The sequence below is a fragment of the Manacus vitellinus genome, unplaced genomic scaffold, assembly GCF_001715985.3.
Source record: "Manacus vitellinus isolate BGI_N305 unplaced genomic scaffold, ASM171598v3 scaffold_6_pilon, whole genome shotgun sequence".
Taxonomy (NCBI): Eukaryota; Metazoa; Chordata; class Aves; order Passeriformes; family Pipridae; genus Manacus; species Manacus vitellinus.
The window spans coordinates 24,417,894-24,438,362 of NW_021940750.1; positions in this window are offsets into that span (position 1 = coordinate 24,417,894).

Sequence of the window (20,469 nt, forward strand, 5' to 3'; positions counted from 1 at the left end):
TTATATGCCAAAAATTATATGAATTTTCTCAAGTTAGAATTTGCTGCTTGCTGTAAAACACAGGTGTGTTTTTTAATGAACATTATGGCCTTCAAAATTTAATGATAAGGATATTTCTCATAATTATTCAAAAATTATATTTCAGAAGCCATCCTTCAGAAAGATCTTTCAGCCGGGCTGAATAGTAGTCTTCTGGTGTATTAATTGCTTCCAGCCCTGACAGGTCTTTAGCAATGCTTTTTTGGACTTGCTTGCAGGTTTTTTCCTTTTGTTTTTTCTGCTCGACTACCCCAGCTGGAGCCAATTGCATGAAGTATATGCCATATATTTCCGTGTGCAGGTTTTTCTCAGGGCAGCCAGGCAATAGGGAAGAGGCAAAATAGGACAGATCCTTTCGGTGCTCTGATGGTGACCCAAAAGCAGTTTGCCACGCAGTTTCACCTGTATGGCTTAACACAGAGCCCTCAGCGGGTGCTGTGAAGGGGGAGAATTACAAGAGCATGGTAGACCATTGCCATGTCTGTCACCTCTCAGCATTGCACTGCCTGCGTGTTCCTCCAGCATCCAATCTAACGCACATGTATCAGCAAATGGATCCCTGCTGAATGATCTCTGGTGTGTTTATGAGCCTGTTGAACAACATGACCGGCACAGAGAGGACTTAGACCTGGTTTTTGAGTTTAGCTCCATATTCTTCAGTTTCTTTCACCAACTATATACATTTCATTCTTGGAAAAATGATAGAATTATAAGTTAAACTGACATAAGCAAAACATTTTGTAACTTACAGCAAATTCTGAGTTAATACTGAAGTCTCTAGTTTTACCTATTATATAAGAATTTATATTAATGTTTTTAATAGGATATCCACATCCTTAAAGAGCACTTGGACGTGTCTCTTTATAAAAAAAAGATTAACAAAATGTAAATTTCATGGGAGTTTAAAAGGACTGAAATAATCTGCGGATCCTGTTATACTCTTCTTCACAGGGAATTATTCTAACAGTTTCAAGTTCTAGAACAAATCTTGAAGAATATCTTTATCCAAAAACCTTATAAATCCACCGTCAGATTAGAATAATTTATGTGGAAGGCCATCTAGCTCAGTTATGGTTTCTTCTGTAGATCCACATCTACCATTTCTAACCTTCAGTGTCATCTAGTGCATAGAAAATACAAATTCTGACCCCAAAATGCTAATGATCCTGAGTCTGCATACCTGTTGATTCTTGCTTATAATGGGAAAAATGATACCTCCTTTACTGACCTAATGGAGATAAGCTCTATGAAAAAGCTAGGCATTATTACTATTTTACAATATTCAGCTTTGCTGAAAAACAATAGATTTACCTGTAAGCATTACCATTTTGACAGCTTTCTTTAACTTAGCATATGAACTCTACAGGAATTCAATAATATTCAAAATACAATGGAATTACATCATCACAATATCCACACTTCTGCTTAAAAACATTATGGGTAAAAGGGAAACAATGACTACATGTAAAGCCAGGAGTTCGTTATAGCTGAAATCTTAACAGTCTAATTAGAGAGCTACCCAACATCTAACTCTAACAGAAAATGAAGAAAATAAAGAACAAAAAGAAGAGGATACCACCATACCAAAAACCCGAAACCAAACCGAAGTAAAAACATAAAGGCAAACCAACCCTAAATAACAATACAGTTAGAAGCATATCACATATCCTAGGTGCTAACAGTTTTGCTGGTGGTGTGCTTGTCTTCCGCTGCCCTTTGGGATCCTTCCATCTGTTAGGGTAGAATATGGTAAATCAGTAGCACCCAAACTACTTAACAGGGAAGACTATGGTGTAATTGTTGGTTTCTTCTTCACTTCAAGATCTGCTGGGATAATTTTTGTTTCTTTACTTGTAGACTTTCATACCTTGCTTTTTTTTCATTGCTCTGCAAGTCCACAGTGCATTAAATTTACTACGTATGATGCATTTATACCCCAAAACCCAATTTTGTTCACATCTGCATTTCTTCAACTAACTGTTGATGAGTTGTTCATAGCCGTGGGATTTCCAGTGTCAGGCTGTGACTTAGCTCTTATCCCCCATCAGGATTTCTCTGTACTGCTTCCTGTTCTTCCTTTCCTCAAGGACTCCACCAACATACTGGTTCTGTAATTCTCTCCACTGCATCATTCCATCAGAGTCCCAAATATCTCATTTTATACAGAACAGATACTTTTTACAATTATATATAAAACTATGGCTATACCATGAGAAGACAAGCCATATTAAGATCAATTAAACATGGTCATGTGGTTATGAGAGAAAAATACTCTTACAGATAAACCAGGTCAAAGCAAAGTTCCAGGCAGATCGAAACAAGGTCAGACAAAGTAAGCTGGACAAGCCATAGTCCTGAGGCCTCATAAACTAAGTAGAAATCCTCTGGCCTATTTCTAGGAATGAAAATACATGTTAAAAATGCTGTACTAAAGTTCCTGTACGTGCTCTGTAACCTAGTTTAGAGACTAGTACCTGGACTATTGTAGGAAAGAATCTGCTAAAGATTAAAAAGCATTATCTTAGTTGTAGGAGTACCTATAAAGTTGCTTAAAGTGCTTAAAGACATAATTTAGTGTGTGGTTTAAAAAAACTGGTTGTTTTTAGCTTTCTACTACTACTTCTTTACAATTTAAGGCCAATGATTTGGTCTAACCAAAATTTCTGAAAGAGAATGTACTATGGGAACCCATAACAAAGTAAATAATACTTTCTGCAGTGATTCAGCAACTTTAACTTAGATAGGGAAAATCTGGTTTTGAGATGTCTTTACAAGCTGTCAATTCCATTTTAGAAGACACTGTCCTTCTCAGTGTGATGGTTAGCTTCTCTAATGAACTTACATTTCTCATAAGACTTTCCTAAAGTCTTATTCTTATGCTCTGGCTTATTTTTTTTTTCTGACCAGATTCTGAATCTTTAACCTTACCAACACTTAAAGTAATTGTTTAATTAAGTCTCATATTGAGATATAGCTCTCTAAGTGAAAAATGTAGGGAATCGTTTCTTATTCTTAAGTGGATAGATATTCCAGATCACTCAATACTTCTCTAAGAAGCATAGATTTGTGTGATTGTATTTTACATGTCAATTCCTCACTCATCTGAAGGGATAAGGATCTGAAATCTAGCATAAAGTCAAATGCGTTACTAAACAGATATTTAAGGAAGTTATATTCAAATGGGATAATTTAGTGCATATCTGTTGTACAGGACACTTTCCATATTTTTATTACTTAAATACTTTATTAATTAAATAGAATACTTAGTATACTTTCAGTAGATATGATCTGGTTCTGATTTCTTATTTTCTTCTTTTTTGAGAGGCAGTCTTTCCCTTATCTCTTTCTTGTTTCGTGAACACCTAATTATATCTGTCTTACAGAATAATGTGGCTACTTGATGCATTTGTAAATTTATAGTAGGGTTATAGGCTTTTTTTAAAATCTAATTAAGCGTTATCAGATGGTTAAATCAACTTGCCTTTACAACAATTAAAAAACTTCCTTTCTTAAAGGAGGAAAACCCAGTTTCAAAAGAAAATATAATTTCATTATTGCTACGTATTCACAGACTTTCTGCTGTTAAATAATACATCACTGAATAGATAGTGCTGAAATGAGTAAACCTTCATAATAACTGTTTTCTGTTGAATTTTCAAACAGCTAATATAACTGAAGGCATATTTGTACTTTAGCTCTAAAATTCCATACATTGATTTTTTTAAAAAATGCTAACGAAAGAGAATGCCAATATAAATTGATTGAAAAGCCTACCAGTGTTGTTTACATTCCTCAAATGATCAAATGAAACAATTTGAAGTTGTTTTCAAAACCGGCTTTTAATATAGCAAAAACAAGCTCCTGAATATGCTGCTTTGCCTCTGATCATTGCTCAGCTGAATGTCCCCTGTATGCCTTTTTTTATTCTTGAATGTCACTCGTTTTTCTAGTGCAGATATGATACAAAACCAGGTTTTTTTAAGCTGGCAGAATTCTGTTTTTAACCAGTGGAAGAATGCATTCTAGTCACACTTCTGTGCCCTTCCCATCCATCCAAATATGACTATAAACAACATTAGATAGTTTTGTCAATTTATCTGGCAAGGGGGTTTTTTTCAAAGCTTTACTTAATTTTAAGTATTTCTCAACATGTTTCTGTAGCTAAATGTTAGCTATTTTAGCTGTTTTGCTTTTCTTAAAGAAAAAATCTGTTTATTAACAAAGTTTCCCTTTTGATACTTCCATAATTTCCCTTATACTTAGTGTTCACACAGTTATTTTTGGAAGACATAGTATTTCAAGTATAGAGAAGTATTACAAGTCTGTATCTGTTTCTCTTTATACTTTTGTTCTTTCCCCATTTCTTTATTGCTTCTCTTAATTAATCCTAATTCTGTAGAATCTTTAAGTGGACGTATCACAGAATTCTTCCCCAAAATCTGTCACAAGCTACTGAAAAGCACAAGTTCCCACTCCATGATAAAGCTGTTGCATGAGCAGTTGATGAAGCTGATGTGCTATGAATTTATTTAATATGTCCTGTATCCTTCTCAACTCTCTCTCCTCTTTTTTCATGTCCACTTCAACTTTGTCCTTTCCTTTGATTCATTCAGTTCTCACCTCTAGAGTAAATATCTCTGTTTTGACTGCACAGCACTTTTAGCTCTTTCTATATTATTTACCACAATTTAAATATGAATCTAGCTGGTTAATAGGCAAAAGATGCTGTAGATGACTGAGAGTAGTGATGCAGAGTTGTAATGGTAAGCTAGTGCAAGGATTGACCAGCTGGTTGAGATCCATCTAGCTTTCCCAGAGCAGTTACAGAGTCTTTGCAATCTACCCCACCACCAATTTTCACACATTTTCTTGCATCTGGCTGTCCCTGAGACCCTTTTATTTTACTGCTTGCTAATAACAAGCAAAAAATTGAAACCAAACAAACACAAAACAAAATAACAAAACAACACAAACAGATGTGACCAAATCTGACAGGCAGACACAGGATAGAAAATGTTTATGTGCTAAATAAATCAAAAAATGATGAAGTGATGCTGCAACAAAATCACCTAAGGAATTACACTAGACTGACTGAATAGGGAATAACAGTGTATTGCTATGATAAAAGAGTAAAAAAATTGAACAAGTTGCATTTAGGGTTGTGTTAACAGCAATGTCACATTTAGATAAAACAGGGTGATTGCATAAGCCTCACTTAGGGATAGAGTGAAGATTTTAAACCCAGAAAGGATAAGAAGAATAAGGGAAAAGAAGAGGATGTAATTCACCTAGTGCCTCACTTTATTCTTCTGTTAAATAATTAGGGAGTGGACAGCATTCATGAAAGCCCCTTTACGTTTTAAAAGATGTCTTTGGCAAGAAACTTCATAGCCTATACTTTGACATAAGTTAAGCAAAACAGATGTTCCCCAAATGGTAAGATTTAAATGTAGATTTTAATTAACCTGGATGTTGAAGAGCCTCTCAACAGAGGTTTGATTTGAGGCTTTACTGTAAGCTTGCTTATTATACTATATTGTATAACACAGCATTGAATGAAAGCCTATTTTTCTGTATTCCAGAATATTTTCTAATTTATTTAAACTTCAATCTAATAACAGCATTTCTAAAGAAATGCAAACAAATCATTTTGCTATTTTTTTACAATTTCTAGAGGAACTAAACTGCATTTTATATCTGCCATATTGTTTCAGGAGGCTTGGAGGATCTCGATCTGGGATGGAATGAGCTCATTTAGTGAAACATTACTTAGTCTATAGATTAAAAAACTATGTATCAAGCCATCAAATACCAAACTTAAGTATAAAAATAATGAAAATTTTGAAAATATACATTTTACTGGATCCTTCTTTTATTTGTGTTGTGGAGTATTTGGTAATCAGACAGATTTTCAGACATTTTTGCACAAACAATTTTAAATTTAGGAAAGAAATATTATGTCAATTGCATACTTTTACTTGGTTCTGAGTTTTAAAGATGGCAAAATTGTCACTTATGCCACTGGTGACAAAATCAGAAGATTTATGAAACCAAAAAATTTTCAGAAGAGAATACAATACTGATTTCCTTGTTAATCAGAACTCATTCCATGGAAGGAAAGCCTAGAAATGTGGAGAAAAAGTAAATTCTGGTCTCAAAGGACATATATGAATTTCAGCACTTTGATGTATCTTAAATGAAGATGGGATGCTGAAACTTTTAATTTACATCAATCCACAGAAATATCTAAGAAAGTTAAAAAAAAATCAATCCCACAACAACATCTTTTGATTCTGATCTTACTTTACTGTCCTACTTTCACAGCTTTGTTTGTTTCTACAGTTACATAAGGTGAATTTCACATTTATTTTGGCCAAAAATATTCCAGTAATAAAGGTCTATAAAAAAATGAGTAACAAGAATATGTTCCTATGTCATGCCTCCAATATCCACACTCCTCAGCATAGTTTAACAGTCCAAAGAAATTTCTTAGTCATTGATTTCTGCCTTTCAGATTTTTGCCTGATCCACTGTGGAAAGTGCCTGGGGACTAGGAGGGCATTTCATCTGGTGGCCCCAGTGATTACCAGTGAATGCATAAGACACACAGGTTTTCTAATAATAGGTTTTAGTTTTACAAAGACAACTCCAACTAGTTCTGTGTATTTTTTGTGACTGCTTCTGTAAATGATTGCCACCAAGATAATCTGTTTGATTGGTTTCTGAAATGGAAATTCTGCCCTGAACAGACCAGGAAACAGTATCTTGATCTCTCAAATTGTCTGTATGAATGCAGATTTGAACATTTTAAGCAGAATCTGACAATATAAACTGACTGAAACCCAATGGAAGTTTGGTTGGTGAATCAGTTCAAAGTTACCAGCAAGTTTCACTTGAAGCACCTTCAAAAAAGGAAGTAAGTGAGAAATTGTCATTGTGCTAAACTGTTGCCAAGTCATATGGAAAATGCATTTTCAAAATGTCCTTACTGTGTCTCAAGGGCTACTTAATTTTCCCCAGTCCTTGTTTCCAGTGCCCAAAACTCCCTGACTTCATACCACTGGCTGCAACTTTGTCTGATAGGTTCTTTATCATAGCCTTCAATTTTATCAGAAACATTTTTCTATTGAATTTGCAAAATGTGGCTTTTTAGAAAGAAACACCTCCCAGAGCAGGATGATATTCTTGAATGAGTTTCCTTTCATTTCTGGTGAGTATATCTGACAGAAGAAGGGTTTTGAATGCCTCCTCTTTCCTATAAACCATGTTTATAACCTCTTTACATCTGTAACAGACTTTCAAACTATTATTGTGCACAGTTTGTAGTACAGCCTGACTGTGTAATTTCCTGTCATTGTAAGTAGATTCATTAGCCTGTCCATTTCCTTAAAGGCTTCCCTCCCAAGAATTTTGCATCTTAAAGCAGTTTTCAAGGATTAAGGGTAGCACCAAGTCCTCCACTTCAAAAGAACTCTTGAAACTATTCTGGCTGTACCACATCTTCTAGGCCCTTTGGCCTTTGATCATTTATTGTTGTGTCAAATGTAATGTGGATTTTACATCATCACATAACACTATGAATATATGAAGTTCCTCCTTCAATCTGCTTCACAAAAACATATCCATTGAGATCTGAAGATTTATGTTTTATCTCTCTGTACAGGTGTATAAACTGATGAACCACACAAACTCCTGAAGTATCTTGTAGTAGCCAGGAGTAAATGAGGTAATACTATGCTACCATTGCAATCTCTTCGGTTTTATATATTTCAATTTAACCTTAAGCATTTTGATGAAAATGCATATTAAATAATTTATTTCTGGACAATAGGAGACAAATATCATCATTCTGTAATTCTTTAAAAGATCATGAAAACTGTTTTTTCCATTGTTATCTGAAAGGGCAAAGAACTTGCTTCAAGATATTAGGTAGTCTTGCCAGGACTAGAGACAGGGTATTTTTCTCCATCTAGCCTGATCCATAAGGGCACCCACAATGATGATGAAGAGCATTCAAAATGGCTTCTGGACCATCTGAGAGAGTAACTTAGTGGGACTTTTCTGGAAGAAAATACTCTTTTCAGATTTTGAGGTCTGGTCACAGAAGCTGCAGCAGTCGTACTTCACTATGCCTTGTAGGATGAAGAAGAATAATTTTTTAAATGAGAATCCTAATGTGATACCTGAAAAGTATAGTGTGTGTCTAACAATCTGCAGATCTATCTCTGATGAAGCCCCTCGTCTTTGTGATATCTCTCTGTATAGAAACATTTTTCCATGAACCATTTCTTTTTTATTTTATGCCTGCAATGGCATGTTAAGACAAGATCTTCTACATAGACTTTCTTTTCCGACACATAAAGTCTTCCTGTGGTGTGTGATGGTGCATCCCACCCCTCCTACAGGATGCACTATGATCTGAAGGGCTGATCTCCACACCATAACTCCTCTGACTTCCCAGTATTTTTGTTAGTGAGTGAATGCTTGGCTTGGATGCTCTTAGCTTGCTGGCAGTTGCAGTTCTATCTGTGCTGTCATCCAAAATTTCTCTGGTTTTAGCCATTCAATGTTTATCATGGAAGAAGAGACTTAATTTCAATGTGTGCTTGCAAGGAAGCAGTAACTCCCACTAGTGAGTCCCCACACTACTCCCACTCAAAGATAAAGTTTTGCTTTTCCCCAGCCAATACCTGCAACTGTATTGTCTTAATAACACTTCCCATTCCTCATGATGTATTCTTGGATATAAAAACTTTCGTCTGTTCTGTTTTTTTATTCTCCCTCACAGTCCTATATTCTACATCTATGTTCTCAATAGACATATTATGTCTTGCTTAGCTGTCATCAAAGCAACCAGTTGTTTCTCTTTGTGCAGCTGCAGCTCTGACTGTGACCATTCTCTTGGATAAAACATTTCCCAGTCAGGCAGAAGATTTTTTATTTTGCAAATTCCCTGTGCTATCTTGCCTTTTAATCTCTGGTAAAAATGTACTGATTGAACCTTACTGTTTTTTTCTTACCTGTTCAGTGAAGTGAGCATCTCTCCTTGATAGTACCTTCAAAACAAGTGTTCTTGCTTGTTTAATAGACTAAGATTCAAGCGACCAGGCAGTAGAAACAGAAAATACCTTGGCTGCAGCACTCTTGAGCGATTCCTTTGGGACCTTCAGGTTTAGTTGTACTGTTCACATCTTTCTCAATCTTCTGATATAGACTCTTATCCTTGCAGCTTAAAGAATAGACTTTTACCTTTGGAATTTCTTGCATCAATATTTAGGGAAGCTTTGAACTTGATAAAACCCCAATTTTAAGGATCTCGACATCTGTTGATTTAAAAAAGCATTCTGCTAACTGAATGTATTTTAATGTCCACAGTCTGAACCAGATTATGGGAAAATGCAAAAAAGTATTTAAACCTTTAAATATACAATGTTATAGATACTTGTAAAGGACAGGTAACAAATGAACACTACTTTACTGAATTGTACTAACATCAGATTTTTCTGTCTGTTGCCAGATTTAGTTGAAGACTGTCATTCAAGATGGATCTCCATCTTAGAGCATAACTACTTCTTAAGGGCTTCTTCACGAACAATAAGCTCACACACTGAGCTTTACCTGTTTGTTTTGTTTTTGTTAGTGTAAATTTTCTCCTAGGAACTCTTCAAGCCCATAATTTCTTGGGATTACGTGTCTTTCCTTATGAAATAATTTTCTCTACCCAAAGTTTTATTTTACCTATGAGGATCTAGAGATACTTTTGATATACTTCCTATTAAATTACAGTCCCTTTTTTTTAATTCTTTGAAAATGAAAAGTCACCTGTTCTAGAATTGCCTATTAACATTTCTTGAATTCTTTTAGTAGTAAAGTGCTCTCTTCCCCATTTGATTACTAAATGTGTACATTCCAATGTAAAACATCTCCACTAAAAAGCCTTAAATATGATACTAACTTGCAAATTGAAAAACATACTTAATGCAGGGTTATAGTTGGAAAAAATGCCTGTCATTCATTACCAGCTCTTAGCTGAGACTAGGCATGACATTATTCAGCACTTTGAAATAATGATGACTTGGGATAAATGCTGCCTAAACTAGTTTTGAGGAATACTGTAGTAACTCCCAACAAGCATTGGAGGAGTGTTTTCCCATGAAAAAACAGCAATATTTTGTTAGAAATTTTATAGTTAAAGTCATTACCAAATATTGTAAATCTATTGAGGTTAGGTACTTAGATTAAAATTCCTGAAACAGAACTCAAAAAGTGAGCATATAATTATTGAATCACAGAAAATTAGTCTGGGAAGGATATTCTAAGCCCTGTAATCCTTCTCTTTCTTTTACCTGATGACATTCCAGGTAGATGTCCATCCAATGCTTTATATTTAGTGACAAATACCATGTCCCAAAGAACTGTATTTGGAGTTTAGTTAAAGTTTTCCAACGCCTTGTCTAACAATTGCTGACAAATACCTTATTACTTATCCTATTAGCCCTGGACATGGAGAATGAAATGACACTTATTACTTGTTTCTACATGACCTCTTTGATTTTTAGAACTACTAGTTTTTCTAACCTCTGTCATGTCTTGACTAAGCAAGGTCAGATCCTTCAATCATTGTTGTTCATGCTTCTAAGATCTTTTATTTTTCTTCTTTTCTTTCCTCATGACTCTGTCCAAGAAATTTTTTTTTTTGGAGTGCATTACAAAAAACCAACATTTAATATTGAGATGCAACCAGTGCTAAGGAAATCAGTTATCTTTCTCTTAGAGCTGTTGCCCAACTTTGGCATCATCCATTTTACAACCCAGCATTGCAAAATTGATTCCTGTCAGCTTGTGATAGCATCCTCTTCTCATGCTTATCCATGTGTTAAGTGGTCCTTGAAAGACTTCTGGTGGTTCTGTGAGACCCAAAATTTCGTTTTTAGAAGTTATACTGACCTTACCATGGACATTATATTCATTATTAATTCTATTTATTTTTATGTTTTGTTTTCCATCATGAAAGTCAGACATGCTGATCCTTAGTTGTGTATGTCCCTAAGGGCACCTTTTTAAATTATTTGTATTTATTTCTGTGAAGCATCTTTCAAAATTATTAGATTTTTTACTACCTTTCAGAAATTTAATTTCTGAGTCCGTGTAGGACTCAGAAATTAATATTGCATGGCTAGGCTATTTATCTGTTTATTCTAAAAACTCAATTTGATGCTCAAGTTAAAAAAGTTCTGTGATTTCCGAGAAGTTTCTGAACTCTGTTCTTCTGAACCTTCTAAACTATATTCTTGTCTGTGTGTCATGAATACAAATACAGATATGAAACTGCTGCATTCATGCAAATTCCCACTGTACCACTTCACCCCTCTTTAAGCTTTGTAAGTTTGTAAAATCGTAGAATGGTTTGGGTTGGAAAGGGGGCTTGAAGATCTAGTTCCAGCCCCTCTGCTGTGGGCAGGGATACCTTCAACTAGATCAGGTTGCTCAGAGCCCCATCCAACCTGGCCTTGAACACTTCCAGGGACGGGGCATCCACAACTTCTCTGGGCAACCTGTTCCAGTGCCTCACCACCCTCACAGTAAAGAATTTTTTCCTAATATCGAATCTAAACCTACTCTGTTTCAACTTGAACCCATTTCCCCTTGTCCTGTCACTACATGCTCTTGTAAATTGTCTTTCCTGTAATTTCTCTGTAATTTTAGTTCAGGTACTGGAAGGCCACAATTAGGTCACCCTGAAGCCTTCTCTTTTCCAGGCTGAACAATCCCAATTCTCTCAGCCTTTCCTCATAAGAGAGGTGCTCCATTTCTCTGATCAGCTTGTTGGCTTCTTCTGGACTTGCTCCAAGAGGTCAATGTCCTTCCTGCATTGGGAATGCAGCACTTCAGGTGGGAGTCTCACCAGAGTAGAGTACAGGGCCAGAATCCCCTCCCTTGACCTGCTGGCCACCCTGCTTTTGGTGCAGCCCAGGATACAATTAGCTCTCTGGGCTGCAAGTGCACATTGCCAACTCATGTCCAACCTCTCATCCACCAGCAACCCCAAGCCCTTCTCACCTTGATCTGTTCGTCTCCCAGCCTGTATTGATGCTGGGGATTGCCCCAACCCAGGTGCAGTACCTTGCACTTGTGAAATCTCATGATGTTTCTATGGGCCCACTTCTTGAGCTTGCCCAGGTTCCTCTGGATGGCATCCTGTCCTTCAGTTATTGATGACCCAACATGGAACTAGTTTTTCTCCTGTACAAGGTTCTGTTATATATCACTAATTTATTCACGAAAATGCCATATGAGACAAAAGCTTCACAGAAAACAGACTGTATGACTTCTACAGCTTCATATCATAGAAATGAGATTGACTTGTTACTGTTTGTGCTTTATGGTCAAGGTTGGCCCATATTCATCATAAGTTTTCCCCAAGTGCTTACAAATCTGTTTTGTTTGCTGACCTGCTCAAACTAATAGAAACTAAACTGATTGTTCTACTACCCTCAAATTGTCCTTTGCCATTTTGTAGTTTAAAGATGTGTGGAAAAGAATAATTTTAATAAGATTTACAGCTTCTACAGCATGTATGTAATAACAAGAGGAATTTTCATTATTTTTTTCCTACATTAATGTCCTTTTACAGATACCTGAGGGTCATTACTTTTAAAATGATTGTAAATATCCCAATCTTTAGTTTTAGGTCTCATCTGAATATTGAGAACTCAACTCTTTTATAACCTACTTGCAGTAAACCACATTGGCACCATTGTCTGTGGAGACAGAGACCAGATGGGATGTGAGCACCAAGTGCACCTTCAGCTGTCTCTTTTTAAGTCTTCTAATGACTTAATGGAAAATGGTTTCTTTGTAAGACTCTTTAGAAATGGGCATGGGAGACAATTCTCTGTTGCTTGCTCACTGCTTTGTGAAGTAGGTACAATGAAAATTTGCAAGATTCTGAGTAAATTTTTTTCTGTCAGAACTCGACCCTGGATTTTATTTCATTTAGTCCCCTGGCACCTAAAAATAGAAGGGCAAAATCTCCCCCTAGGCAGAGTATAAAACAGACCCTCTATTTATAAGAGATAAGGCCTTTCTGATATTTCTACAGGCCTGGTAGATGAGGTTGTCATTCAAGCTTTACTGATCTGAAGGGGTAAAAGGCATAGTTTTGGGTATGTGTTGTCTTATTTGTGGTAAGAACTATAAATCACAGTCTGCATTCAAGCTTCAGTTTCTGGAGCAGTTCCAAACAGGAAGTACGAAAAAAGGCAGTTAGCTTATTTTGGACTGGAAAAAAAAGGGAAGATAATATGTCTGTCAGATTCTTACTCTGTAAAATGTTGGAGTGAAATCCTCATCCCTTGGAAGTCAAAAAGAATTTAATACAGAGATATTTTTTGTTAAGTCCTAACAGACTTTAGTAAAACTAAGATTGCATGAAGAAAAAAATTCTGGAACTGAACTGCTGTGCTAGATTGTATGAATTTATTTTGTCCATTTTAAAGGCAAAGTAACTTTAATAACGAATAATCTTGAACATAGTTTAATCTAACTCATTCTCTTTTAGACTGAGAGAGGATTCAAGTGGGCACATCGTCTGTTACCACCACTCAGATTTAACTTCCATTAAAGACATAATATCAGATAATCATGTGGACCATGACTTCAGCATCTAAAACTGTTGTGACTGTAGATGCAGTAGCACACAGGAGTTGTTACTGAGTTATTATTGATCATGTTAGAACTTAAATTAAACCCAACAGAGAACTGAATCCATTTGAAAATGCTGATCCATATGTCAAAGTTCTTTGATACAGAAATTAAGGAAGGGCTAATTCTGTTCTTTAAAGTACAGGAGTCTCATAGGAGATTGTGTTCTAACTTCCAAAAACACAGACTCCTTCCTAAGAGAGATTTGTTTCTTTCAGGGCTAGAAATAGCTTGGTGAATTTTTGGAATCAAAGGTTTGGATGTTGGCAAGTCTCACACCCATTAGGCAGAAAGTAGGCCCACAAAGCTATTTTGTAGCTTTCTTTGAATTATACTAATTAAACTTTATTTTTTGTCTTAAAAAATACAATTTAAAAACCCCCGCATGATCCAAACTGCACACTTAATGCTTATATAGCAACAGAAAATGTTCCTCTAGATAAGTGATTAAATTTCAGAAGCTGTTTTTAAACTGCATATTTTCATTAATAACATATTTCCATGAAATGCAGATGCTAAATTTCCACAGTGTAGAATTAACACAATAATTGGCTAGAGCTGTGTTAGTTTTGTCTTTCTTAAGATTATATTGGGGGACAGTTTAGCAGATGTCTGAATGACACATTGTTAATAAAAAAGGCAATGCACTATTTGAAGAGATGTTTTTAGAATTCATTTTTGGATTAAGCCCTATACAAACTGAACACAAGCCTTAGGCAAATCCAAGAAATAAAATGGGAAATAAATTGGATATAAAGGCCCATATGCTGTGTACAAATCAGGTCTATTATCTTTGCTTACCTTATGGCAGAGATAGCATTTATAAGCTATCTTTATGTCTGAGCAGAGATAAAAACTCTATGTTAACAGTACATTGTAGCTTATCTCTCACAAACAGGTGAGGAGTCAGCTCTTTCTTTAGGAAGAAATAACCACCAAACCCCACAAAACTAGGTGTGTATATTTAGCATGTTTATTTAATTGCAACACAGTGCAAACATAACTAACAAGAAAGATCAACTTCTTCTTCCCAGAACAAACTATCCCATCTGCTCAACCTGAGCAATACCAGGTAAGCACCTGCCATCTCTCCACACATACCTGAGCATTAGAATTCAATCACACCACTTAATTATTAAGTCAAAAAGCCAGAAGGGTCAAAAGTAATATTCCTTGAGGTTGAAAAATGTCCAGGCTAGATAAAAGTCTGGTGACTTGAAATATATTTTGATGATTAGGATGTATTTTGGGTTAGTGGTTTTTTTTTTTCATTTCTTTGATTGTTTTAAAATAACTTTTCTGTGATTGCAAAAGGCTTCCTACTTTCAGATGTGCTGTTGAATATGGGAAATGTTCCTGCTCCTACATATGAAAAAATCAAATTCATCCAAGCTTTGCTGATGGTGTTTTAATGTGATACTATTTTCACTATCATCCTCATTATTTAAAGTTAATTGTGGTTGGTGACTTAGTGATATACATTGGGGGATTATATTTTTCATTTTTTTCATTAACATAGGTAGACCTTGTGGTTAAAAAAGCACAAAATGTAAAAAAATAATAAAAAAAAAAAGTAAAAATGCTGGAACATCATCCTGTTTCTCTTACATATTTCCTATGTTGGTTTAACCAAGTCATTCAAACCATTACTTTAGTCTAAAATCTAGAATTAGTGCACCTGATGTATTGAAGTGATAATGTTTAATGTTCTTTATTATTGTCTTTGACTCAATTCTTTGCAAAATAGGGACAAGACAGTGATATGCAGCAAAAAAGAGCTACAAAGCTAAATCTATTAGCATCTAAATTATAACATAAAAGGATTCTAGGAAAAGCAATGAAGGATATACCTTTATTGCATCATCTGTCTGTGTATACCTTACTACACAAGTACTCCCACCATCTGCTACTCACAGCATAATGCAATACTAACCCTGTAAAAGAAACTGTTCTCATTTGGATTAATGCGTCTTTCACTTGGAGCTTTGAAAAAATGCCCATCTTAATCTAAGCACACCATTATACTGATAACTAACAGTAATATTTATCAACCATATCTAACAGTCAGCACACACAGCAGTGATGGAAGGTATCTGATTTATTTGTTTTTCTCCTGCAGTACACTATTTATATTGTGATCCATTAAAAAACATGACTGAAACACAGATTACCCATTTGAATTCTCTCTGCTGCAAAATTCTGTCTCACTTTTGGAGGTGCAGGGTGAGCTGATGTCTTTTTATGAGCAGGAGTGTCTGTGGAAGTAAGAGATGCCACAGAGAATGTGATGGGTTAGCAGGGACAGAGGAAAAGGGCAAACTGGGAACATCCAGCAGGAGCAGAAAGGAGGACACTCCTGAGAGAAGTAGGGAGCAAATACATAGCCAAGTCAAACAAAACACTAAATGTGGAGTGTGTTATAGCTCGGAGGCCCTAAACATTGCTGGGATAAGAGAAGGAAAGGAAGAAAAATCCACTCTGCATAAGTATGTGTGTGTGTAGTTTTAAAATCTCTTATTTTAATCTGTCTCTCCTGTGCATATCATATTTTCTTCACATTCTTTAAGAAAATATTCATTAGACCTTGTCAGTGGAATCCAGTGAGAGAACAAGAAGCAATTGGAACTAACTGAAATACAAAAAATTCCATTTAAACATTAAAAAAAGAGAAGGTTTTTTTCCTATGAGTGTGACTGAACAGTGGAACAGATTGTATGGAGAGGCTGTGGAGTTTCCATCCTTTGAGATATTCAAACCCCAGCTGCACACAAACCTGAACAACCCACCCTAGGTGACTCTGCTTTGAACAGGAGTTGGACTAGGCCAACTGTGATTGTATCTTGGGAGAGGTTCTTTGGTGGGGAAGGGGAAGTTGACATGTTTATTTCAATAAAAAATATTTTTTCTCTTTGTTTATTTAAGCAAATGTGTGGACATATCTATCCCTATCCCCTGGCTGACTTGTACTTCCAGAACAGAACCCTAGAAGTAGCTAACATCTATGTGAATATGCTGCTGCATCAATAGGTCCAGGTAGCTTCCACAAATTGAAGGCACAGGGACACAGCGGGCAGCAAAGGCCACTAGAGGTCACACAAACTATTTAAAAGAACATGAACAAGGTAATTTATACTCCAGTTAGGAGCCTTTTCCCCTTTCACCTGTTCCTCTTTCTTGGCAGTCTCAGGTCTTCCTGATACAAGGCTGTGGTCAGGTATATTTAGCTTGTTTTCTTCCCAAACCTGATTTTCAGCTTTGATTTAGTCATGTGGAGATAATATCACTTTATGGAGAAAATTCCACTATGATCACAGGCCATGAAAATGTCAAATAGTGGTAAAAAATATAATGTACTGCTAACTAAAGAGAAATGACAGTCTTTAGTGATAAGACTACCCCACCCAGAGCTTTATCGGTACTTTCACTCTACTCTAATATCCAGTCTCCTGACTTATAAATTTGCAGTTTATTTTCTCACTAATGTCCCTTCTTTATATTTGCCTTACTGTTTGTCAAATGTACATGAAGAGAAATAAGATTTGAAATACTCTTATATTTAGGTTGTTTTTTTATTTATTATTGTTTCCCCTTCTCCCTTCTCATATTTATCTATTTTACCTAGAAAGGCTATGTATGGATTTTTATGGATTCAGTATGTCATACTGATTTTTCAAACAGGGTAAAGACACATATGTAAGGAAGCAAGAAGACAGACCACTGCAGACTTGCCATGAGCTGCAGTGTCCATTCCTTGCGTTCAGTGCACAAAATAGCAAAACATTCTATTTGTAAATGAATGAACAAAAAAATAGGATTATTTTAATCCTCTACTTTGTTTTAGCTGTAGTTATCATTTGTCAAGAACGTCCCTGATAATTAGTTCTCCAGACATCAGTTCAAGATGCTTTTAATTCCTGTTCCTTCCTGAATATTTTTAGTCATTACACCAGCTAGCCCCATGTCTCGTGTGCTAAACATGGTATTTCTGTACCTCACTTCAATTATGACAATGACTCAATGTGATGGTACTAATGATGAGGGTCATATAGGTTGTGGTGGATGAGATAAGGCTTTACTGTTGTATGGAGATAACTCTTTTGGAATTTTGCAAGCTAGTCAATAGGACAATACATTTTTATTTGCTAAGTTTTTAAAAAACAGGGAGAAAGAAGGAAAACATCCACAAAAACCAGAAGACAGTTACTCTAGAACACCTGGTAGCCAGAGGGGATCCTAAGTCACTTTTATGGTTAAAATTAAGACTGCAACTTGAGATTCCTGCTGTCCTTGACCAAGACAAAATCTCTAAAGTTAGTCCCTTTCTCGCTTCTCAGTTTAATCTTCTCTGCATTGGATTTTGGAGAAGTGCAGAATAATTTGGATATAAAAACATGTGTGTCATATCCCTTAATATCTTTTGTGCTCACCAATGACCATAGCAAAATATTTCCTTTGCTGAAGCCTCCAGTAAGACAGCTAATGGTCCATTAAAACATCTCTACTTTAATGCATGCTTTGTACTGCACCACAGGAATTTCCAGAGGAGGGAGGAAGAAACAGAGGATTTAGTTTTATGTAGCAAGAAACATGAATTAAATTCCTTTCCCCTTATAGCAAGGGTCTTTTGGATATCATAACAAGTAATTTGAAATGGAAATCTGAAGAATGAGCTGATTGCATATGGCAGGATACCAGATGCTTTTTAGTTAAATAGTTAATTAAGGGAAAAGGAGTTATATCAGTCATGAGTTGCAGATTTGTAGTTTTCTTCATAACCAAAATAAACAGTTTATGAAAACACAGAGTGGGATGAAACTTTAACATAAATCACTTCATACACTGGGTATGTAGGATCCAGTTTCCTTCTCTTTACAAAGTGCATTTTGTGTGCAGATGCAAGTTAGACAACTCCTGTTCCCTCCCTTCCTTCTTTGTTCTTTCTTATTTTTCAATTTCCCTTCCTTCCCCTTCTCTCCCTCCTCCTTCTTCTCTCTCTTTCTCTCCATTTATTCTGCAAAACTTTCTTTTATTGCCAATGTAGAAATTATGTTTCGTATCATTTTTCCAAAAAAAAAAAAAAAAGGAAGTCAAAAAGTCAGGAAATAATTTTGGAAATCTAGTCCGTTTAGAGTAATTATTTTGTTGATCTGCTGTGGCTTATTGAAGAACATGTTTTAATGGGTTTCCAGGAAAGCTTAATTTGTGCATTTGCATGAGTTTTAGGATAACAAGGCTCAGGAAAGTGACCCTGCACGACCTGTAATATGAGACAGTGTTGTGTGAAGCACATCTAATGTCATTTCTGTAGAGGTAGTGATGAGGGAATGAATGCTATTTGCATGAGGGATGCCTGCAGATAATCTCATTAATCTTTCATTTTATGGACTCTGGTTTCAAAGACAGACAGAAGGGTCTCAGAAAGTACAAACGCCATAAAGGCTAGTGTTTGGCCATTCAGGGTACAAGCAAGCACGTTACAAAGTCTGCATAAATGTTACATTGAGCAATTATTCCTGGCTCTGAAGAGCTTTGCAACTCTATTGGAGCCTGGAAAAAGGCTCACACAAATACAAAGCAAGATGCTTGCTTTTAAGTACAGGTGAGAAATACTATTAGTATTCTCCATTAGTATATAATACTAGGATTTCTACATTACAGAAGGATGTGAACAGATGCATTGCTACCTGAGACGCACCATAGATAGGGGTCCAGGAACAGGATAATGTGGACCCTTATGCATTAGTGACAGCATTCTACTGATGATGCTCAATTACTATTGCCCATAGAATAGTCCAGGAATTGTCATATTATTCTCTTGTAATCCTTCTCATGTGCTAGTGATGAGAGCTTTAATTTTACTTTTATTCTGACCCTCTACTTTTTTAAAGCTTTGATACTTTGATTCTGTCTCTCACAGTATCCTTCTGGGCAAAATGTCCAGCACACAGCTGGAGAAACACATAATGCAGTGGGTGAGCAATTGGCTCATGGGTCGAGCACAGAGGGTAATAGTGAATGGTAGAACATCAGACTGGTAACCTGTCGCTAGTGGGGTTCCACAGGCCTCCGTCTTAGGCCCTGTGCTCTTCAACATCTTCATAAAGGACTTGGACACAGGACTGAAAGGGATACTAAGCAAGTTTGCAGATGACAACAAACTGGGAGGAGCTGTTGACTCTCTCAAAGCCAGGGAGGCCCTGCAGAGAGACCTTGACCTTGACATATGGTTAGCAATCCCCAACCATATGAAGTTCAACAAAGGGTAGTGCTGGATTCCGCACCTGGGATTGGGCAGCCCTGGATGTTCGTACAGCCTGGGAAATGAGATGCTGGAAAGCAGTGCCGCAGAAAGGGACCTTCAGGTCCTTGTCAACAGCAAGTTGAGTATGAATCAGCAGTGTCCTGGCAGCCAGGAGGACCTGGGGGGGCATCAGGCAAAGCATCACCAACCAGTCAAGGGAGGGGATTGTCCTGCTCTGCTCTGCACTAGTGTGGCCCCACCTTGAAGGTTGTGTGCAGTTTTGGACACCACAATATAAGAAAGATAATTAAGCTATTAGAGAGTGTCCAAAGGAGAGCAGTGGAGATGGTGAATGGCCTTGATGGGAAACCATATGAGGAGTGGCTGAGGTCACTTCGGCCTGGAGGAGACTGAGGGGAGACCTTATTTCAGTTTACAACTTCCTTGTGAGAGGAAAACGGAGGGGCAGGTACTGACGTCTTCAC